Genomic DNA, 24,995 nt, shown 5'->3' on the forward strand with positions numbered 1-24,995 from the left:
CCGGAATAGCAGCTTTTGGTTCACTCGGTACCCCCAGTCGACATTTGGTGATGTAAATTAACTCGTTGTTGCAAGTTATAGAACCTATGTCAGCTTATGTAGAGTTATTTGTTGTAATTCTGTTGTAAACATTTGAAGAGCTTTGTGTTTGATACAATTTCTCATTTTTAATGCAAAATCTGAGAGGACTCAACTGACTCGGGTTAATGGTCACTAAGGACTCATGGTTCTCGAGTCATTTTAGGGATCGGGTTAAATGATCCGAGTTTCGGGTGACTCGCTCATCACTATTTAAAAATACAACGCTGAGCTCGCGACACCGGCCACAGGTAACTTCCGCTTTTCTACAGGTTTAACGGTATTTTGATATCGATGTGTGAATTATGTCTTACTGGTAAAAAGACGGAATATCAATGCGTGTATGAACAGCACATTTTTGTATTTATGAATTCTGGTAAATTCATGGTAATTAAAGGGAATTACTGAGGCGATTGACTTATGAATAAACTAAACAGTTTACAGTGCTCCACGTTAAAGACTGTTTTAGACCCTTTTATACATTTTTATTTACTTCATGAGGGCAAAGTAATGTTCACTTTCAAATTGAACTTTTATCCCCAAACACTTTTTCATTATCAAAGCCTTTCATTGACCTCTTGGTAAAGATAAAATGTCTTTGAACATCCCTGGCAGATAACATGATGTGCAGTGCTTTTTTCTCTTGAAATGAAGCAGCATACACATTACACACCTGGGTGTACCATTCCTTACACATATTATACACACAAATCATGGCATCAATATCTTAAAAAAAATAAAATAAAATAGTTCATTTTACTTCCTAATGTGACCCTGAAGACATGAACTATGCCACAAAGTCTCTTGACGGTCAAAGCTCGGCATGAGTTTAATGTGACGAGAAACATTCTGAACAACATCTGGCAATTGTAACTGTGAGTCTGAAGATAATAAATAAAACAAAGTGATGGCATAGTATAAACCAAAATGATGTCATTCTAAACATATATGTATTGCATAATAGTAAATAAAAAGAATAAATGTTATTACGGTATGTTTAAATGTAATTTATAATTTTTATAGTGGCACTCATAAATGTAACAGATTTGGATACAGACAATATTATTATTTTCATCATTTCTCACTCCCTAGTGAGCCTGTATAATATTACCGACACCTATGTTTGCTTCAAGATGTGTTCTTGAATTGAGAATGGGAATTAGCAGTGCAAAGGAAATGGGTTTGATTCCTGAGGCACATACATAATAATAATAATAGTAGCTTTAATACACTGTCTTAATCTATGCATCTGCCAAGTAAATTTAAGACAAAAACAATTTTAACTGATTTATGCATTGGTTTAATTCAAAATAGGGCCTTTATTAAAGAAACGTTAGAAACGGTTTTGTTCACTTACACTGTATAAATAGTAATTAAAATATAAATAATTTGACATACAGGCTTATTTGATAGCACTATGAGTATAATGGTCTTTTTTGCAGTTGATTATGGTAATATACTTAATTAATACTGTTGATAATTTATTTAATATATTTCCTTGTACTGCAAAACTGTGAAAAGCACTGGAAATAAATTTAAATTAAGCAATCTCTAATCCAAGTGGTAGTGAGGGGTCATCTCAAACATAGTTGTATTTTTTATAACCTGGTAATGTTTGCAAAACAACTGCTTTTCCCTGTAGAGTAAATGAGCTAGCCTTTATTAATGTTTTTAGCACGGCATTCCCTGATGTGGGACATGCCATCTCTCATCCCAACTGAACAGATGAGAGTTGCTGGTTGCCATAGGCTCACTGTGTGTATCACAGAGGAAAGTAAAGATAACTAGAAACAGATGGCACTCACTATTGGACCGTGGACCCTTATAGCCTGAGACACCTCAGGGACAATAGGTGATTGCTTGAGTGGTCATTTTCAAGGAAAATGTAATTAGGCTGTCGTGAGTCTGAAATGAAGAATTCTGTCACAGGATTTTGTAGTGCAGAGGTTTTCAAACTGGGGAAGGTCCTAGAAGGTTCCAAGGGGTACCATAGAATATTTAAAGAGAAAATAGATGAAGCAAAAATTGTAAAAAAAATTATTTAAGTTTGTAAACAATTTGTTGTCTTTATAATATCAGTAACTATCTAACACAGTTTAAATGTTTCTTTACAAAAAATATGGACGGAAATGGGTCCCATGTCGGGGTACCTGCTATCAAAAAGTTTGAAAACCCCTGTTGTAGAGTACACATCTAACATCTTAGTAATGTTTTTCTGTTATCAAGTTATACACATGTGCATATATATCAACTTAAAGCGATAGTTCAAAAGTGAAAATTCTGTCATCATTTACTCTTTGTTGTGATGAACACTAAGGAAGATATTTTAAAGAATGTTTGTAACCAAACCGTTTGTGGACCCCATTTACTTCCATAGTATTCTTTTTTCCTACTATGGACGTCAATGGGGTCCACTAACTGTTTGGTTACAAACATTCTTCAAAATATCTTCCTTTGTGTTTATCAGAACAAAAATAAATTTGGGGGTTTGTAACAACATGAGAATGAGTAAATGATGACAGAACTTTCATTTTTGGGTGAACTATCCCTTTAAATGTCTGTCAAATGTATGTAATTGTTGCTTGAATCACCTTGTTTGCTATGTTAACAACAACCCAAAAAAAATCCAGCGGTACTGAATTTCCACATCATTTCCATTATTTCTAAATGTGTTTAAGTGCTTAAATTTTATTGAGAAAAATAGTGAATAGTGAATTAAGATAATAAATAAACAAGGCTTTACAAAAAATTAAAAAAGGAGAAAAGCTGGATCAAAAAAAAAAAAAAAAAATACTTCAATTGGTAAAACCTAAAAATGTACTTTATCAACTTAAATTTTTACCTAAAGTGTAATTTCAAGTTTTTCAAGTGTTATCAATTGAAGTATTTTTTAAGTTGATTAAACTTTTTACTTTTTACAGTGTAATGATCCACATTTAATGCAGATGATAAAAAGTTAACTGAAATATCAAATGTTGGGATATGAAAAATTTGGTTAGGTGATTTTGTTGTAAATATTTACATATGTCTTATTATTGTTATTTGGAAATTATATATTTGTTCTGTAAAATGTACATGATGTTATGCCTTGATGAATCCAAACAACATTTTCACTTAAGCAGAAGTAAACTGTTTTTCTACAAGGTCATGAAAAGCCTGCATTTTCGCACACCACTTGTCTAGAAGCAAGTAGCACATTTAGATTAAAAGATTTATATGCAAATTAAATCTTTTGTGATCAACTAAATCTCAGATAATTATATTATTTTTCTTAATAAAATAAAAGCATTGCAAACACACAGGCTTTTTGGAAATTCTTAACTTATGGATAACAGAGCATCAGGAGCAATAAACTTAAATACAAATGATCACATCATTTGTATTATTACAAAATAAAAGCACATTAAAGGTAAAATATTTCTAATGAGAAAAACTTGTTTAGAACTGTAACTAATTTCTTCCTGTTCACATTGCAGACACAGCACACACAGACCTTGGGAAGTTGCAGCAGGGAAACAACTCCAGAAGACGTGCGATCCATCCGGCCATAACTTCCAGCACCGCGGCGGCCTCTCAACATTCCCTTTCAGGTGAGCTCTATGATGTGGCCGCCGCTCCACAGTCAAATAAAATGATGTTCCATTGTTATCTAACAGCCGTTACAGCGATAGTCTGAGCTAGATACAGAGCTCCCCATATCGCACATCTGTCTCATGCAGTCCTCTTTGAGTCTGGCTTGTTTAACACCTCCCTTCAGCCGGCAGAGGAAAGACGAGGAGAATAAAACAGAGAGGGAAAGTTCTTACAGCAAATGACCTTAAAACAGGTTCAAACTGCAAGATTGACCACTGGTGTGAAACAGCACAACATGCATCTTTGAAAAATATGGCAGGGTCATGATTGCAATGCTCAGTGCTGTGCATTTCCCAATTAAATAATATTGGTTTAAAATCCAAAACTGACCTTTTCAAAGATGAAAATCTTATTAGTAAGTACCTAAATATAGGGTTTATTTTGAAATGTTCCTATAGTTTAAAAGTAAGGGTTAGTCATGGGTTTAATTCAATCGAACACACACAAAATAAATGTGTAAGATTTTTTATGGATGATTTGGCTAAAAGCGTCTGTCAGATGGATTTGATTTGAGTTTTTGAGGTTTTTTGAGGTTTTGCCTCATTCTCTTATCTCTACAAAACTATAAGTTGCCATGCTGGACCAAGCGCATTGCCACAGTGTAGAAAGTTTCTGCCAGGTATGCTCTGTCATGTCTTGTGTCATAATATTTAGAAGTTCTGCCCAGGCGAGGAGCCAAGGTTAGGATGGAGACACGCACAGCGCTGTGCCGTGTCTTTCCCAAGATAGTGCTTGGAGGTTTACACTGGGGTTTCTCTTTCCAGGGAACACTGTAATAGGGTGTTGGCACAGGTTCTTATACTGCATGCGATGGGCACTTGGACTTGTTTATGGAGATTCTGTTTATGTTTATATTTTTTCTAAAGTTTAAAATAATATTTTCCTCTGGTAATTACTAGAGTGTTTAGTTCTGTATCATGGTAGGGTTTATGAGAGGTCATCTTCTTCATTTACTGTACATTGAGATATCACAGATACACTAAACAGCAGTGTGAACTGCAATTTAGAGTTCATACATGAAATCCACAATCGTATGGTATCGTGGACTACAGAATATAGTACAATAAAGTAATGTTTTGCTGTAAGAGGTTAACTATTCAAAGGGGACATATCATTCAAATCTGACTTTTTCCATGTTTAAGTACTATAAATGGGTCCCCAGTGCTTCTATCAACCTAGAAAATGTGAAAAAGATCTCAGTAACTTAGTTTTGGTAAACCATTCTCGGCAAGCATATGAAAAATAGGTCATTGAAATTTGGCTCCCCTGTGATGTCAGAAGGGGATAATTTTAAAAGTCTTGTAAAATGTCCCCTGTAAGGCAACTTTTTGCATAATCAGGTCAGTAGCATACTTTTTAAAAGAAGTGTACTTTATGTAATTTGATTCTTTTTGAAATGTAGAGTAGGGATGTGGGAATATGTGTTTCAATACCAAAATGTACTCTGGGTTCCCACACCTTAGTTAACTTTAAATTCAAGGACCGTTCAAAGACTTTCCAGGTCCAATACCCTCAAATTCAAGGACTAAATGTGGGGACACATTTCAAGGGAGAGCAAGGTTATGTCGTGTTACCTTTTAAGATACATTGTTACAGTTCCCTTTCGAGGGAACTCGCGCTGCGTCACTGCGGTGACACATTGGGGACGCCTCCAAGGGTAAGAGTGTCTGAAGGGGTATATCAAATTCAACCAATGGTGAGGCTTAACGACAAAGACAGGGTGACATGAGAGCCAGGAAGTATATCGCTATCTGAAAAATTTCCAAAGACGGCGTTACAGGGACGCAGGAAGTATGGCAAAGGAGACGCAGCGCGAGTTCCCTTTTCAGGGAACAACAGTTACATACATAATCCGAGACGTTTTCATGTGTTAAATACAACTTGCAAAAAAGCCTTTTTTGGTATGAATCAACGTTCGAACATTGAATAGTTTAGCACCCGTGCTTAAAAAGTCTAGAATTTTAATGATATTATCCTACACTACACAGGGAATTATATGGATTTTTTTCCAGAAAACTTCTTGCATAAAATAAATTCAAGCACTTTCAATGACCTGTATCTATGTATGTATATTTTCAAAAACTTCCCAGGGCCTTGAATTTTTCCCCCAAGTTTCACAAACTTTCAAAGATTTCAAGGACCCGTGGAACCCTGTGTACTGGTCTAAACACTGATTCAGTTATGGGGTATTTTATTATTATACTTTTAAGTTTTGTATTCAATTTTTCAGTTTGACTATTCCTTTAAAAAGACACAATATAATCCATATTAAAGTAATTTTAAAGTAATTTTTAGCTTTTCTTTCCAGACAATCCACATTGAAAGCTAATATTTATAAAAAGACCAGATGTCAATATCAAAGCAACGTATCTAGGTGTATTTCAGGTCAACTTTAGTCAGGCTGTTATATTTTTTCCCTAAGTTTCTGGTTGTCACAGTTTCTAGAAAACTCCAGGCATGACTTAAATTTGCTCTTTCTCAAAAGCTATGTTCTTGGAACCACTTAACCAAAGATGTGTAAAGTGCTGAAGAGATTGTTGATGTCTGGACAGTTTCTTCAATTTAATAGCTCTGCAGCTCTGTAAGTATTAATGTAGCTGGTTTCTTGGTCTGTGAAAATTGCCCTTTTTGTTCTTCTAGGACTCTCAGTTTGGTAAGATTAACTCATTAGTATTTCTCATGTTCCATTTCTGTTTATTTTTTGTAGGAATATAATATTGTAGTTCATATAGTTTGTGTGATATTAAATATAACCCAAGCTGGGTTGTTTATTTTTTATTTTTTATTTAAGTAATACCAGCAGCCATATCACTCTGTAGCCCAAGACTGCTGCCCACTCAAACTAAGTAGGGTTGAGGCTGGTCAGTACTTGTATGGGAGACCTCCTGGGAAAATTAGAGGCACGCTCACATTATCCCAACCAAACTGCACAAGAGCGTTTCACCCCCAAAGCCTGGTTCGTTTGACTTGTGTGATCTCTCTCTCTGTACCGTTCCCGGGCGTGGTTTGGTTAATCGCACCCTGGCCGACTTGCAGAGGTGTGTTCGGGCACGGTTCACTTGCAGAATGCACAGTGTTATTTTAAATTGCGCAATTAACATGTCCCTATACACTCTCAGAAATAAAGGTACAAAACTGTACCTTTTCTGTCACTGGGGCTGTACCCTTTCAAAAAGTACAGCTTTGCACCTAAGGATTTTATTTTAGTACCTCAGAAGTACATGCTGGGACTAAAGAGAGCTTATTAGTACCTCAAAAATACATATTAGTATCTCAAAGGTACATACTGGTACTAAATGTTTACATATCTGTACCTAATGGTCCATACAATTACCTTCTTAAAAGGTGCTGCCCCACTGACAGCTAGGGTACATATTTTGACTTTTTTCTAACAATGTAGGTCCTTAAGGTACGGTAATCTACCCAAAATTGTATTCTGTTTTGTATTCCTGTAAAGGTACCAAACAGAAACTTAGGGTACAGCCCCAGTGACAGAAAAGGAACAGTTTTGTACCTTTATTTCTGACAGTGTATTGTATGTTATATTGGTGCTCTGTGATAATCTGGTTTCTAGATTATGCTAGAACCCTTTTGGGTACATTACTGTAACTTATGTGTACCTTTAAAGGTACATTTAAATGTGTTGTACCTTTCAAATTTTACTGGTACAAAATTGGTCTTGGGGGGGGTTAATGCATTCTGACTTATTAACAGTTTAGGAGTTGTAACCCTCATGCTAAACATAAGCCGCCTCTTTCCTACAAGTTTCGGAAAGTTTTTTTTGAACGGGCGTATCCGTTACGACTGATTGACCCCATATTCCTATTAAGTGCATTTACCTGCAGAAAAGTTAAGAGCGAGAACGTGCATTGCTCCGTTGAGTAGAAGTCATCGGTATCACTACACAGCACGCAACAACTTTGTTTTATCAAGATGGTTTGACAAAAGAAGGGTTTTTAAATGTAAGGAGAAAAAAACCTTATTTAACTTTCCATGTCTTAGGACAACAGGATGCAGTTCATTTTTCCCGGATAGCAACGTATTTGCGAATGGGTTTATGCTTGTTCCCTGGCTGCATTTCGGAGAGGATTGCTTTACAAACAAGGCTCAGTTTGATGGCGGATTTGCCACTTGTTACAACTGATGAACTTTAAAAGACACTGTTTAGGAGTCGCAACCACAGGCGTAAGTAAATCAAAATCTCACGTTTTGTTTGCAATCACCGCATACGTGCTTGTAATATAAACAACACCAACAACAGCAAACATTTTCCGCCTCAGTTGGCACTTACAACGGTTACGCATTTTTTTAATCAAAATAGCGGATAAACAAACAAGGATTAATTGCCAGATAGAGACGTCCTGCTGTAATCATTGCTGCTGTTGTTCCTGTTGATCAATTACTGACTCCGTATCCAATTCTGGATCATATGTGTAAGGCCGATCTGACTGTAAGATATAGTTTTATTTAAGTTTGATTAGTATCCAAAGGCTGCACATACTCATAACTCTTCAGCTCCGCCCACCGTAATCCTTCAAGTGTTCGGCTTTTTCTGGCAAAACCCGAAATGGCCGTTCTTGTCTTTTAATGATCTGACAACATGAAAGACTCTTTGGACATATGAAGGATGAAATACTACTCTATATAGGTAGGTAACCAAGATTAACATTAGATTGGCAAAAATGGTGTGTTATGTGAACTTTAAAGGCACACAATAGGTCTGTATAATATCGTACCCCAAAAGGTACCACAGTTCAATGTGTTGAATACCTATCAAGGCTCAAAAATGACTGAAAAGGGATAGTTTTATAGACAGTGTAAGAGTAGAAGAATAGTAAATTGTAGCTTATACACTACACAATGTCTTCTGTAATTAGTTTTACTCAGCAGTGCTCTGAAGAAGACACACAGTTGTCTAGGGGGAGTGCCCACCATTACTTTTGCTTTAGACATGGTGTTGTAAGAGGGCATTGTATGTTCAGTGAGCAGAAAGCTACTATTGGACATCTACAGCGCACCCATTCAGCTGAGCCTTCGGTGTCTGTCTTCCTGAGGCCATGCCAGTGTGCTTATGACAGAATCTGTTGGGTCATTCTCAAGATGATCATCTCTACTTGACCTTCATAGCATTTAGGGTCCAGCTACCCTTCCATGTGTCCTCTCTTTAAGATATGAAGGCACAGATGCCATTGCTGCAAAATCTTTGACCTTTATATAACATGATCTACACTTCTACATAGAGATGTGTTTGTAAGTCACTTGGTAGGGCAGGAAGTTGTGGGTTGAATCCCAGTCACAACAAATACTGTCTTTTTAATTTAAATTTGGTTGTGTTTTCTTAATACTGTTCATTATTTCAAACTGCCGTGTGAAATGAACATTTTCTCTCGCTCTAATGTAGTTTCCCCTAAGTTGATGGTATTGGTGGTCACATATGTCTGGGGTTATGTAAAAGATCAAGTTCACCCATGTGATTAAGAAGCGTCCATGTGACTGAAGACACCCATCTAAACAACACACAAGGAACTCCAAAGACCATACTGTCTATCTCAGACAAATGCACACAGACTCAGACGCTGTGCCTGGACCTATTAGCAAGCGTAGGGGCTAACCTATAGGCAGTTTGTGTAGTGTCAGTCTCATTTGTTTACATCTTTTCGTTGAGCCTGCCTTTGAGTCAATGCCCCTTGTATAGAGTTTGATGAAAACATGAGTCTACTGAGGTGACTTGGAACAAGTGCCCAGAGGTTTATGCCAACATTGCCAGAGATACTTCTCTCAGTGAGGTCTCTTGTTCAGCTAGCACTTGAATCAAGTATGAAAGGACATTTCTGGAACGTGATAAAAAGTTTGGTCACTGGTTTGAAATGCATCCTCATATCCAAGATCTGTGACCTTAGAGTTTAAAGGTCCCGTTCTTTCTGTGTTTTTAAAGCTTTGATTGTGTTTGCAGTGCGCAGGATAACCTGTGTTTATGTTTCACATGTAAAAAATGCAGTATTTTTCACACAATCTACTTATCTGTATAGCGCTGTTTGTTGTGTATAGCCTTGTGCATAGCCTTGTTCAATGAAGTCCCTCTTCAGAAATACGTAACGAGTTCTGATTGTGTAGTTTTTTTAGTGTGTTGTGATTCAATAGCAGCTTAGCTTGCCGTTAGCTTAGCTGGCAACTGATGTATTCCTGTGGGCAGAGTTTAGTCAAAAAATTGTTCTACTGACGTCATTAAAGCAGGAAGTAGAGGGCTGTAGTCCAAACCGGCCGTTCGCTGTAGGCTTTGAAAGGCGAATTCTGAAGAAAATGTATTGCCTGGCATTACACACTAACTAGGGTTTAAAAAAACGGGATCAGGAAGAATGCAACCTTTTATTTATTGGTAAAGGGACTATTTGACTTATGCTTCCTAAAACAAGAACTGTTAAATTCATCATGGCCAACAATCAATATTTAATTCATAATCCAATGGATTTCTGAGTAAACCAGGATATTAATAGGAAATGAAAATAGATTTTATCCATCTGGAATTGAAGTACACTGTAAAAAGTTTATTGTCAAATTAACAGTAACTTACTGGCAACAATTATCCAGTAGTTCCTGTATTTCAAACAACAGTAAAATTACTGTAGAAAGAATGACAGTAGTTTAAAGGATACTGCAAAATGAAGTACAGTATTATACTGTTTTTTGTAAGATCCAACATACAGCATTTTACTGTTATACTGGAAATGTTACTGTTATTTATTTTACAGTATAAAATATATACTACTGTATTTTCCAATTTTACTGTTATTTATTTTACAGTGTAAAATATATACTACTGTATTTTTTCAATTTTACTGTTATTTATTTTACAGTGTAAAATATATACTACTGTATTTTTTTAGATTAAATTAAATACTGTTATTTTATTGGTTGATGTTAAATATAAAGACAACAACTATATCTTTAAAAGCAGAAAATTTATTGTGCAGTTTTAACTGTATATTTGTAACAATATTAACAAAAATAACAAAAAAAATGATTAGATTTTAAACAAAAAGTAAAGAAAAAATAACAAAATCAGTCAGCAATCAATGTATCCAATTGTTGCCATAGTGTAGTTACCCTAAATGAGAAAACCACATCATACAATACAGTGAAAAGCATAATTACAATACAGTTTTTTGTAGGTAGTATGGGTGGTGGTGGCAGGATGAAGGTGTAGGTCAGTAGTAGGCAACGTCGGTCCTGGAGTGTCGAAATCCTGCAGATTTCATTTCCAACCCTGATAAAACCTCGCCTACCTGTAGTTTTCTGGTGACTCTTCAGATCTAGTTGTTCAGGTGTGTTTGTTTAGAGCTGGAGCAAAACTCTGCAGGACAACGGCACACCAGGACCGACATTTCCTACACCTGGTGTAGGTGGTGGGGGCGTCATATACAGCAGGGGCGACAGCACTTGTGATAATCCTGTAACAAATGATAAAACAAATTAATAATAAGTCAAAAAATTAACTTATCATCTAAAATGCTTGTTTTTAGCAATAATGTACTTTGAGCTCACCAGTTATAATCTAGAACATGGCCAAGTCTCGAGATCCACCTTGAGAGAACAGAGAAAATATTACGGAGAATGTTACAATAACATTACTGAAAGCTTAAATAACCCAGTCGCAGTGCTGGTTGGTGACTTCTTTTTCAAGGGTGCACGATGCAAAGCTTGTCACAACATGTATTTAGCGCGTCATGTAAACTTATGTGTATCACGCATCATGTCAAAATGCGTGTCTGCTGCAGATGCTTCAAAGGGGTTTATTATAAACGATCTCGCTAAATCTCATGTGTAATCAGAGTTTAGTGTTAAGTTAGTGTCTTGCGAGTATTTTGTGAAAGTGAGTGTCATAAAATCATAAACCCTTCTGACGCTTTTACAGCAGGCACGTATTTTCACATAAGGCAAGATGCACATGGTTAACATGACACAACGAACTCATACTTTGACATGATGAGCAACACACATTACACTCTGAACACATATTTTGAATTTGCACCACTTAGGAGAGAAGTCACCAGCCACCACTGCGAAGTAGAATTACATTTTGAATAAATAATATTTAATAGACCACAGGTAGACTATTAAATATTTTTGCACGATTTTACACATTTCAGTGACTAAAACATGACACAAATATTACCCATAAATAGGGGTGTGCCGGTTTCAGAATTGGTGATGTCGGTTATGACATGAGTCAAATGTGACGGTTCGTACCATAACTGTCGGTGGGGTGTGTTTTGCTCGTTTAAATGCTCGTGGATTGACGGGAAAGTGTCATTTTACCATAAAATCATGAATGTTATGCCAAGTGTGTTTCAAACAGTAATAATGTTGAACAATTTAACAGAAAGCAATGAAATATTTAAAAAACACACTATTGCAAGAAGACTGCGCTGTCACTCTCTGCCCAGCATAAATTAATCCTCTATCTATCATCTATCTTAATAATCTTTAGAGAAACAAATTTGTGCCATGGGCTTTTTATGTCTGTAATTGTGTCTATATATATCTGTCAGTACAGAACAGCACAAAAACAATGTGGATTTAAAGCGTATTGAAGAGGTTTTGCTCATAAATGCAGGTAAAAGAAAGTAATGTGAACTTCAGATTGTTATTAAACTGCACACTATGCGCTGCAAACGCAACCGGTGTAAAAGCACAATGGCCATGCGCAGCAAACGCTCTCCACAGACGCGCTGCACAGTGCTCACCCGGCGTTTGAATAAACTAGGCACTGATTAGCTACTTGCTCTACGTTTCTTTAAAATTAACAGCAAGCAGTGAATGTGCGTTCAGGAGAGTTAGTAGGTTAGCATGGGAGGATTTGAACTTGAAAAGCGGAGTGTACTGACGGAAGAGATGATTTGAAAGGTGAGACTTTGTTTAATATGTTTAATCTCAAAAGTAACCGAAAAGTAACCTGGTTTGTCCTGTATGTCAGCGCGTTGTCAGTGTTGCTCCGCTCTGTATTTTCACTGCGTGAGAACATGAGGGGGCGTGTAACACAGACTGTTAACAATTGTTTTTAATTAGTATTTTAAAATTCTTTGATAAAAAATGTTTTTAAAAATATTTTAATAACACGGTTTTGCCGGTTATAGAGTTCTAATGACGGTGTTCAACTATAACCGTCGGTCTCACGGTTATATAATGACCGTCACACCCCTACCCATTAATAATAACTGGTGTATGAAATAAATAAATGTGTTAACTATAATAATTATTATCAATAAACACAAAACTAATTCCGTATAGACCATTCCAAACTTAAGACGTTAAATGAACAAATTTACACAAAACTATATACGAACCAATTACCACTAAGTAAGGTTTGTTATGGCAAAACAATTTATAGAAATACGTTGTTTGTACAATTTTAGAAGTGTTATAGACTGTCTTTTGTAGTCACCAAAAATGTTTAACGTTTAGTGTGCAATGATGGGTTTGGACATGCTACACTGAAGGAGACAAAAAAGAGATACAGTACCTCTGTTACCTCCACTTTCAGGATATTGACACCATCCATTCTGATGCTGGCTCCTCACATCAAGGTGGTTTAAAGTGCCATGAAAAATTGTTGTTGGTGTTAGCTTTGCTGAATCCTGTGAAAATAACATGTACTGAGTAACTAAAAATACAAGTTAAAGAGATGAGTAATAAATTGCATCAAAATCTAACCTCTATTGTTAGCCAAACTCAAAACTTACATTTTCCAGACAAAAGGTAAACTTGCTGTATTCTCAAGATGAAGAAATAAAATGAGCAGTGCAGGGTTTTTCTCCATATCAGAAACACCTGTGTAAACATAAAAATAAAACACAAGTTATTGCCACACTGATTAAAATATACTGTACTAAGTATGGGAGCTGTAAGAGATTAATACACACTCATTAAATACACTCAGCAAGTAGTTGCTTACCTATAAATATTAAAATAATTATTGGATAAATTTCATCCTTGTTAATGTGCTCCCAACTGATGTGCTGTTCCAGTTCTGTGCATTTTTCAAGTGTATAGGCAGTTCCTGACCAAACGCTTGACCAGTCCAGTACAGTAAAGTAAAGTAAAGTAATTGTTCAACATTTCAAATTGGGTATAAAAAAAATTATACCTTTTTGAGCCAGTATGTCCTGTCTTCAGATTTAGATGAAGGTCCTTCCCAAACCACATCTTGATGTCATAAAGAATCTTAAACACATAACATTTCAACAGAATGATTCAGGGCACTTGCACAGTTATACCTGAAAATGAATAGATTTTGTTCTAACTCAGATGATCACATGATATTGTCATAACAACATAATAATAAGTAAGATATTGTTTCTGTCTTAATAGATTGATTGCAGGCTTTGCCTGATGCTAAATGCATGGTAAAAAAATTTTATTAACAGATAATTGAACCACGTAAAAAAATAATAATAATTGAACCACGTGACTTCTCCCGATCACCCGGGACATAAGACCATCATGTAATGGCAGCGTATACAAAACAGGGATACAAAGGAAAACGTTGATCATTGGATTAATCCATATCAGGTCCTAGAACACATTTTCAGATCTCATGTCAGCAGAACACTAATAGGCTACATTTTCACATAAATATTCGCAGATATTACTTAAATCCACAATACATCTTTGTGTATGGATAGTCCTATTATTAGCAGATGAACAAAAGTTATGTGACTGAAAAGAGTAAGGCTTTTATGAAACTACACAATAATAAGTTAGTACTCACCCACTGTTTAAAAAAGCACTGCTGGTCTCAATCCAAGTGAGCACACAAACACACCGCCACGCAAGCACAGGAAGGATCTCTTCAGTGCGATGTCCGCTGAAGTGATGATATCCCCGCGATAGACGAAAGGACCAGCATGCAGGCGTAAAACTACCGTAGAAAATTTGTCGTGGACTGTAGCCCAGATTTACATACACTAATAAAGAAGATAAAACATTGTTAAATCTATTATACGTCTTTTCAATACTTCTAGCTGCCATAATGTTCAGTCAAGTTCACGTTCAGTCATTAATGTATTATTTTAAACCTATTCCACAGATATTCATTAAACAACGTATTCTGGCACAACATAATTCAAGTTTATAACGTTATTTATTTAACACATTAATTTCTTTCTCTTACTTACCTCAGCAAAGTCTCTGTCAACACAACACGATAAGCTCAGACTCGCCCTGACCGTTAATTTGAAAATGTCCTGCGCGGGGTTTTACACAGTGAACGTGCTTTATTTTGCACACAGGCAGACAATCATTGTGTAGTTGCAGAAGTTGTTTGCTGTTATGACAGAAATTAAGTAAAATTTAGCCGAAAGAACCCTTTACTGCCAATAAAGTCTCATACCAGATATTGCATATAGCACTTACCAGATAATGATGAAGTGAGTGAAGACAAACACGACGACACAATATCTCGTATAATAGCTCGCTGTCATTTTGTGGTCACAAAATTAATGTTAGCATATACGTATTAATATTCACCCAGCAGATATTAATAAAGAAATACGCGCTAGATGAGCAGAACAGATACGAAGACACACACGCGTTCTCCCACTCCCCCTACTGACAGAACTGAGGAGCACATCACGTGACCGACTCGCGCCTGAACCCTCCGCATTTGTTTAATCAAATTCTAAAATTAGCGCTTTTTTAACTAATCGACTGTTATTTGAAGATTATACATATATATTATCGCCAAAACTAATCTTAAAAATACATTTTGTGACCCAGAGGCAACAATATTAAGAACTGATGGTATGTCTATTGAATTGGCTGGTGATTTCATTAAAGCCTCAGAAAAGGCACCTGATTTATGTTAAAGGAACACACCGAGCATCTGATGTGAAAACAGACATTAAACCAAATATCTCACAAAAAAATTAAGCATTTAAGATATAAATAGACGTTTGTCATTGTGTTTTGCAGTTGGTTGGTAATACTGTATTCAGAGTAATATTTCCCATAATGCCTTGGAAAACTACAGTAGCCTACTGTACAAAGCTTATGCAGTAAAAAACTGTTGAAAATACATTAAAATACTGTGGAAACAACAAATCTATAGTAACAAACTGTAAACAACTTATACAGTAAGAAACTGTTGAGAAAAACAGTAAAAAACTGTGAAAACAACGAAAATTATTTACAGTGTAAGAATTCTGTATACAACAATGTATGTTTGTCAGCATTAAAAACATTTTTATTCATAAACAACAATAGCATGGATGTTAAAGGATTACCACATACAAATTTAAAATCCTTTTAATTAAAAAATGTTTATTGTTATTTTTTCTTCAGTCGAAACAAAATGAAGTTTTTTGAAAAAATCATTCCAAGATTTTTCTATATATAGTGGAATTTAGTGGACCTTAACCGTTCACAATTTTAATGCAGTTTAAAATTGCAGTTTCAATGCAGCTTCAAAGGGCTCTAACTGATCCCAATCGAGGCATAAGGGTCTTATCTAATGAAATTATCATCATTTTTGCGCAAAAAATAAAATAATTAAACTACACTGTAAAAAATTTCCGTAGAAATTGCAGCTGGGTTGCCGGTAACTTACCGTAGATTTAAATTTGTTTTTTACTGGCAACATTTTGTTCAAAGTTAAATGAACATTAAACATTTACAAGTCTTTGTCTTTATAGAGTAAATAAAAAAACAGCATCAAGCAAAACATTCTGGGAAACAAAATCTGAAGCAAAAAACAGAAAAAGGTTGATGATGATTTCTGGTTCCCAGAATGCTTTGCATGAGGCTGTTATTGTATAGTTTTATTCTCTAAAGATAAAGACTTGTTAATATTTAAAATTTATTTAACTTTGAACAAACTCTTGCCAGTAAATAACATAAATTTAAATGTACGGTAAATTACCGGCAACCCAGATGCAATAACATTGAAATTTCTACAGAATTTTTTTACAGTGTAGCTGTGTGACGCGCCACCGCAACCTTACATATTATTCGAAAGGTCAGGCGTTACACTTGCGGACCATTTTAAACAATAAATTGATACAAAGACATGAATTGGTACCATTCCACATACAACAGCGTAGTTTCGCATACGTCATGCGTGACCTTTTTACTTTACCGACAGGTCTCTCTCATCACCGGGTCAAACACAATTTCCCCAGTTGTTTCAGTAAGTATAAGCTATTTTTTTTTACAAAGATGAAGTCCTCACAGAGCAGAAAAGGAAATATGATTTGTTAAGGAAAAATTATTTTTCAGTCCAATGATTTATGAATGTGGAAATTGAAAAATGTAAAATGTTATTTTGAAACTGATTTCTTCATAAGACTGATTTGTTACTGTTTTATCATCGTATTTCAGACATGACCTCCTGTTAAAAATTAACTGTAAAATAGAATCAGAACAGATATATATCTCCCAGAATATTCTGGTAGTTAGGAACATTTTGTCATAACTCAACATCTGCATATGTCAGATGAGAGAAAAAAAATGTGAGAGGTTTTCCAGATAATAGTCTATTTTCCATTTCCTTTGGCCCAGTTAAAAAGAGAACGCTGTTTTATAAACAGCAGAGCATAACTGGATAGCCAGCTGGATTTAATAATAACAGTAATATGACATTTTAGAGACATCAGCATTTAAATATATAATATAATATATTTACATGTTCTGAAGAATATTAGAACAGTGTTTGCCCATACAAGACTCACTGTCATTCGAGTCCCTTCTTTTCAAAAATGCTTTGTTATTTTCAACCCACCGTTGGGTCAGAAAAGCCCAGCCTTTGGGTTATATTTACTGAGTGCATGTTAAAGGGGCCATGTCACAAGACTTTTTTTAAGATCTCAAATAAATCTATGGTGTTCTCAGAGGACATATGTAAAGTTTTAGCTTAAAATACCATATAAATAATTTATATTAGCATGTTAAAATTGCCACTTTGTAGGTGTGTGCAAAATGTGCTGTTTTGGGTGTGTCCTTTAAAATGCAAATGAGCAGATGAAGTGCAAACACTGTTCACAATGATGGTGGTTTGTTGCAATTGAAACTCAATTGTGCTGTGAATTATTTTCTCTCTCCCTCTTTCTTTCTGTACGAAATGGCAGTGCTGTGGTTGAATTGTGGAGATTAAGGGGTGGTTTTATTATAACAAGAGCTCCTAATGACATCATAAGGAGCTCTACTTTTTCATGTGCTTGTAGAGAATGGTTTACCAAAACTAAAGCCCTATTCGGACGGGATTAGTTTTACAGGGGGACCTCTGAGAAAATCGTGCTTCTCAGAGGTCCTCTGTGTTTTTAATCCCGTCCGAATCGCCCATGTCTGTGTTTTTCTCTGACGACCTCCGTAAAAATTCCAGAGCAATTTACCTACTGTTTTTCGCCGAACTCAGAGGTCCTCTGAGATATTTAATCCCGTCCGGATGCAAATGTCTGTGTTTGCCCGCAATATCTTTTGAAAACGCGGTTCATTTCGTGTTTTGGCCAACTTGATCTGCCGTAAGGTCTTACTAATGCGCTTAGGCTATATTGTATTTCCTGAGTCCCATTCATTCAGATATGGATGTTTTTTCGCATTCGGCAAAATAAAGTAATTAAATCAAGACGAGCTGAATATCATACACTGTTAAGACTAAACACTGATATATCATTAACATTATAAGAAACTCCGTTCAAAGTTGTTCAACTCCGGAATGGTAATGTTAATTAATAAAGATATTAAATTGTATTAATCATTATTTCTTCATTATTTTGTGTTTGTTATAAGCAGACAGTTATATAAAACACGTAGGCTAATGTTACTTTAGTAGGATTTGTATATTTTATTTTGATTTGTTAAAATTAAATTAATAAATTACATGTTCTGTCATGATTTTACATTTAAAGAAAAATATTTAACATAACAAACACGCGTATCCAGAGCACGTGCTACTGCAACGCCCAAATGCATGAAACAGACACTCCCATCTCTGGAATAGCCTGCATCATTTTAATCCCGTCCGAATCGGTACATAAAATCACAGACGTCCTGGGGGACACGCTGAAACTCAAACGTCGTTTGGAAAACTAATCCCGTCCGAATAGTGCTTAAGTAACTTGGTTGATTTTTTCCACATTTTCTAGGTTGATAGAAGCACTGGGGACCCAATCATAGCACTTGAAGGGGCAATAAGTAGGATTTACCCCCATCTAGTGGTGGAATTGTAATTTGCATTCAAACGAACAGTGCTTTCTAGCGCCTCCCCTTTCCAAATGCGTGTTGCAACTATGGTAGCCGTTATGTAATCGCTGATCTCCTTGTCTGTTGCAGCTGGTTCACGTGTTCTGAATGAAAACACGTTGTGGAAACACGTTGATAGGCTAGTGCTTTTTGTCCCTCTCTGCTATTATAGTTGATCAACTTACCCGTTCAATGTAAGTAAAGAGAAGAATTTCTAAGCTTACAAAGAAAAGTCAGATCACTGGCAGAGGTCATTTGACACCAACGAGGACATATTTATGAATAAAGACATTTATTTTGATTAATAAAACACTTAAAATCCTACTTATTGCCCCTTTAAACACGGAAAATGTTTATGCCATGGCCCCTTTAAAGGTCACGGCAGTCAGTATAGAGATAAGTAAATTGTGTGAAAAATTATGTATTTTTTACAAGTGAAACATGAACACGTGTTATATTGCGCACTGTAAACACGATCTTTAAAAACTTTAAAAACACAGAAAGATCAGGACCTTTAATATTTGACCCAACTATGGGTTAAAACAACCCAGAAAATTACAAAATAGGTTAAATTACAACCAAACAGGTAGGGCTGTGCAAAAAATCGACTGCGATTATCATGCGCGTGTCATCAGTAAAGCCGGTTCGGTGATTAGAAGTAAATCGCCATCAGCTGCTTTCAGATGGAGCGGCATTTATTACACAGACCCGTAGTTCACAGAGAAGCTAGGCAAAATCGGGTTCATAATCGAGGAAAATCGATTCCGATTTTCTATGCGATTTTGCCTAGCTTCTCGGTGAATTATGGGTCTGTGTAATAAATGCCGCTCCATCTGAAAGCAGCTGATGGCGATTTACTTCTAATCACGGAACCGGCTTTACTGATGACACGCACATGATAATCGCAGTCGATTTTTTGCACAGCCCTACAAACAGGTTTAGTTTATCCCATTTTGACCCAGCACTGAATGTTTATGAGTGTGTTTTATTATCCAGCAGTCGAAAATAGTAGTCAGATCACTTAGAAAAGTAATTGCATGTGTTTCTTCAACAAACTGCACAATTTAAAGAATTTAATCTTGAAAAAATGCCTTGAAATGTGCAGCTTTGTTTGACGCATTGGCGTAATTTCTATACCGTAACAGGAAGTTAGGCTGGGACATTTTAAAAGGCTCCTCCGCCTTTTGGAGTAGCCAATAGCGTTTAGTTTACCTCACAGCATAAAATTTTTATGAGATGCTGAAGTGCACAATGATGTCATAAAAATCATTGATCTGTATATTGGTAGAAGAGACTAAGTTTTGAATAAATTGGAATTTTTTCGATAGAAACAGTGTAAAAAATATTCAGCATTTTTGTAAAAACCAACATATAGTTTTATGTTACTATATCTAAAAAAATGGGTTAAACAATTTCAACTTGATTTTATAAGTTATGTCAACTTTTTACAAGCCAAAACTTAAAATTGTAGGTTGAATTGAGTTGCAAAACCACAACAAATTTCCACTGAAAGCCAGAATTTTTCAATTTTGATTTCATGATGGCAAGATTATGACCTTTGCTTTATCAAGCAACATTGTAAAAGTGACATATTTGTCATTGTATGGTAACGTATATGTAATATCTGCAGTTAACCCATCCAGTGAACAGTGAACACATGCACACCCGGAGCAGTGTGCAGCTGTCACTGCAGCGCCCGGGGAACAATTGGGGTAAAGGTGCCTTGCTCAAGGGCGCTACAGTCGCAACCGGCCAGTCGTGAACCTCAAACCGGCAACTCTCGGCAACTCTCCCGATACTCTAACCACTAGACTACAACTGCCCTATTGTTTATTAAAATGTGTTGCTGAAATGATTCCCTTCTAAAATGCTTTCATGCATAATGTTTATATTTGTCATGATCCTTTAATAATGGCCCTTATAATATACCTAAATGAGCATCCAACCACTCTAATTTGCTCATGCTATGTGCAATCGGCAAACACACAAAAACATACAGATGCAGGAACATAAATTCAGATGCGCACACTTATCAAGTTGTTTTCAACACTTAACTTTAGGATGCCTGCGGTTTTTAATCTTTCCCATGATCTTGTCAAAAATTCCATGTCATGTGGGGGGCAAAGCATAGCCTCAGAGATTCTCCAAACTCTCGGTCATCAGAGTTGCCATGGCAACACAGGACCACATCTCCTCCTCAAAGGCCCCCAGTCTGTACAAGCAGAGCCAGAGCCCCAGTGTTCTGGGCCAACTTATGCCCCCGGCCTCCCCACTTCAGCTCTGACAGTAATAATTGCCATCATTGACCAAGATCATTATGCTCAGGCGATCATACATGTTGATGAGGTCATAGTCTCACGATGAGAGTTTACTGAACAGCTCATGGTACTGTATGATGCTAATTAAGTTAATTCTCTTAGTTTGTGAAATATTTAAGTGTAGGGCATTTATGCAGTAATGTATTTCATGCACGTGCAAATGTTTGTCTCTTGACGGTTATATTACAGTAATGAGAAAGTATAATACATATTTGTGCATTTGGCAGACACTTTTATTCAAAGTGACTTACAGTGCATTCAAACGATACAATTCTTAAGTACTCCATGGGATTTAAACCCATTACCTTTGCAATGCAATGTGGGCAAATGCAATTGGGAGGCATTAATGGTTAAAGACTCAGGCTTGCAACCGATTCTCATGAACAGCAGGTTGGCCTTGAGCAAGGCATCTTTCCCCCCTAATTGGTTCCCAGGCGCTGGAGAGATAGCTGCTCTGGGTGTGTGTTCACGACTTGCAGTGCATGTGTTTACCACTCACTAGGATGGGTTAAAGCAACACTATGTAGTTTTTGTACCTTTAAATAATGTCTCTAAAATTATTTCAGTGATAGAACAATTTGTAACTGGACAAATTGTACTGTTGCTGCAACCTAAGCAGCCTCCTAGCTGCTACAAGCACACTCTGAAAGTGGCGGTGGAGGGTAGGAAACACAGCCCCGCCCCTCCCCCTGCCTGCAGAAGAGTGTCTGATACCAGGCACTGTTGCACTTTTCAACCACATGGGGGAGCTGTAAGTCATTTTTACATGGAAACTACATAGTGTTGCTTTAAATGCAAAAGTCACTTCCCAAGTACTCAATACTCTACAAATTGAGCTAGGGCAGTACATGGTTCTTTATGGTAGACAAATGACACATGAGACCTCAGGAAATGTTATGTTATTAAAACTATTTTTTTTTTTTTTTTTTTTTGCACAAATAAGGCAAAACCGAATAACATGCTTTACATCCCATCTTTCCCAATCCCAGATTTATCTATTATTATCTATTTATCTATTACTTCAACCACTAGATGGCAGGCTTGTATAATATAAATGAGAAGAATCCATAAGTGAGACTTCCTTACATCTCTCTACACCTTTTTTTTACAGTCATTCAGATTTTTAAAATTAAATTATCAGCCACATATCCACAATAAATCTCCTTAAGTGGTTTTCAAACTGGGGGCCGTGAGATGGTGCCGGGGGGCCACAGTTTTATGACATTTTATGAAATACATTAATTTATCATGAATTCTGTGTAATTAAACCTAAAAAAGGCTACTAAACAAAAGCACCACTTTTTGGTATAATTTAATGTTTTTTTATTAAAATGTTGAGTTTTAGAACAGTTTTTTGTCGCAAATTTTCTTTGGGGGGCCGCGAAGGAATGCACCGTACACAAGGGGGGGCCACACGCTGAAAAAGTTTGGGAACCACTGTCTTAATAAATTACTGATGTAACAAATAAGTTACAAAACAACATGCCTGCATTTTTTGTATTTAATATTAAACACATGAGTTATTTCTTACAGGGTTTGGAACACGTAAAGTCAAACAAAAACACATTATTGTCAAACAGCTATAAACCTTGATAACAAATGTTGGCTAAACAATAGCTTTTTGGGGATCACTATTAGCTAACATTATGTATATAGCTTGCCTTTTGCTTACACAGGTTAGTAACTAGCATATTAATAGCACGTAATGCAAACCAAGCATGTAAAAAATAAATACATTTCTAAAGAAAGACATTTCAAACAGCTACAATGCATGCAATTATATATAGGCTATGTCATTGATGTTTACACCAGTTGCTATTTAAGGTTATACTGGGTTAGCTTAAGCTGTTAAAACATACAATAAAGCAAAAAATAAATATTTAATGTGATGTACTGTATGTAGCAAAATGTATGTGTAACATTACCCAGGTGAGGAAGACGAGGAGTCGAGGATACAAATAACATTAATACTTTACTGAGGTTTAAACATACAACAAGGCATACACAGGAACGTACAATGAACAATAACTGACAAAGTTAGGAACTAAACAGGGAGTATATATACACAGGGCGATGAGGGAGATAAACAGGTGCAGGTGGATAAGACTAATTAGAACAAAATGAAGACAGGTGCAGTCAATACAGGATGATGTGTGACAGTATGTGAGTTTGTGTCATATCTACAGTACTGTTTTATTACCTTGCTAATGCTACCTGATAAAAGAGGTATAAAAAGATCTGTGCTGGTCTCAAGATGGGGCACTTCAGGGTGCAATTCATGCTCGAAATATATGCATGAGAAATGTGCAAAGACAGTGGTGCAAAAATTACAGTATGCCCATTATGGGTGCCACAAGAATAGTGAACACAAAAGCCTGCTAACCACTGCACATGATGTCACTCATTTCACATGTGAAGAGGGCATTTACTTGTGAATGAGAGAGAGGTCATAATACACTAATTGCTTTGATACATAGCATTACATTATATGTAGACCTCAGCAACGTAATAAATAAAACAAAATATATATATATATAAAAATGTGTGGGTAACACCCCATACAACAGCTCAGTCTTAACTCTACCCTGTTAATATACTATGTTTGATTTTATTTTATTTTTTGCACTTTTATTTAACAGGCAAAACGTTTATTGCTATCTGCCAAACTTTGAAAATTCCTTTTGCATTGAGTTGGTAGCCTATATTTTTTGTCAATTTTTAACCCTAAAAAACAAAGAATTTAGGTGACAGGTAGGTTAATGTCCTGTAGTAACTTAAAGTCTTTTGTTATCTCACCTCATAAAAATGATCTATAAAGTCATGGGAATACAGCACTTAGCAGATTTCCCTATGAATATTAAGAACATGACTACACACTCACTGTATACATTTTTGTACTTTGCGTCTTTACTGGCATTTGAAGCCATGACCTTGATTTATCCACTTGGGAAATATGTTTTATAGACATTATCTTTTAAGAGTTTCTATCTTAAACAAGCTAATTATTTGTTCTTGTAGCTCAGCATTGTGTTAGCCAAAACGAAGGTCATGGGTTTAAATCCTACCTTGCACTTGAAATTGTTTGAATTAAAGAGTCTACAACATGTATAAATCTGTTGTAAAGCGTATAGGAGAAAGAGAGCGAGAGGAGAATAGCAAGTGCTACTGAGTCACAGGAAATGAATGAAACCAAAGATCCTTGTGAATTTGTGTTGTGTGAATCTGGGCACAGTGACAAACGTAAGCCTGAGATGGATCAGATCTAATCTATTCTTGATCTGTGACAGCATATTTTTCCAACCATCATATATGCATGCCAGAACTGACTCAAGTTTTTATATGAAGTATTTTCCAAACATTTCAAAATCTAGTTGCATTGAAAAATAACATTTACACTAAAAGTAAATAGATTTATATAGTCTTCTAGAGTTGTGCATTAAAAAAAAAAATGCATCACCAGAATGATTTAACACGTAAAAAAAAACAACAACAACAACTGTAAAAGACACTAGTTGACATGCACATCAAACATAGACAAATAGACCGAAAAGTAAACCTACCTCTCCATAATGAAGGCAGATCAGTATCAACAGGATATGTGTTTGTAGAACTGCCAGGAATGGATTTTGAACCTCGATCACCATTGCAGGGTGAAAAGATGGACAATGGATCATTTTTCTCAAAACCCCTCACCACCAAGTACAAGCAGTGACACTCAGGAGACACCACTGG

At 36.0% G+C, this 24,995-nt stretch overlaps 1 protein-coding gene and 1 long non-coding RNA gene across 7 annotated transcripts in view; both read right to left on the minus strand.

The window, feature by feature from the left end:
• gjc2 (gap junction protein gamma 2) overlaps positions 1-24,986 on the minus strand; it is a 31,548-nt gene extending 6,562 nt beyond the window's left edge. Inside the window, exon 1 of one of the 2 annotated variants that reach the window (XM_065267758.1) lies at positions 24,824-24,986. The gene's annotated coding sequence lies outside the window, so the exon portion shown is untranslated. Of the gene's footprint in view, positions 1-3,571; positions 3,779-24,823 lie in introns of those variants that run through there. The other variant, XM_065267747.2, reaches the window with a different exon arrangement.
• LOC135749214 (uncharacterized) lies at positions 10,656-15,818 on the minus strand. Of its 5 annotated transcripts, none has more exons than XR_010532321.2 (8): positions 15,124-15,817; positions 14,480-15,034; positions 13,856-13,932; positions 13,452-13,539; positions 13,232-13,346; positions 11,254-11,292; positions 11,103-11,159; positions 10,656-10,938 (listed from the first exon to the last, which is right to left on the minus strand). It is a non-coding gene; the product is annotated as an uncharacterized lncRNA (long non-coding RNA). The 5 variants fall into 5 exon arrangements; XR_010532316.2 differs by having other exon boundaries at positions 10,656-11,159; positions 14,480-14,675; positions 14,886-15,034; positions 15,124-15,811; XR_010532318.2 differs by having other exon boundaries at positions 10,656-11,159; positions 14,484-15,034; positions 15,124-15,818.
• Positions 24,987-24,995: the final 9 nt, after the last annotated feature.

The sequence above is a fragment of the Paramisgurnus dabryanus genome, chromosome 6, assembly GCF_030506205.2.
Source record: "Paramisgurnus dabryanus chromosome 6, PD_genome_1.1, whole genome shotgun sequence".
Taxonomy (NCBI): domain Eukaryota; kingdom Metazoa; phylum Chordata; class Actinopteri; order Cypriniformes; family Cobitidae; genus Paramisgurnus; species Paramisgurnus dabryanus.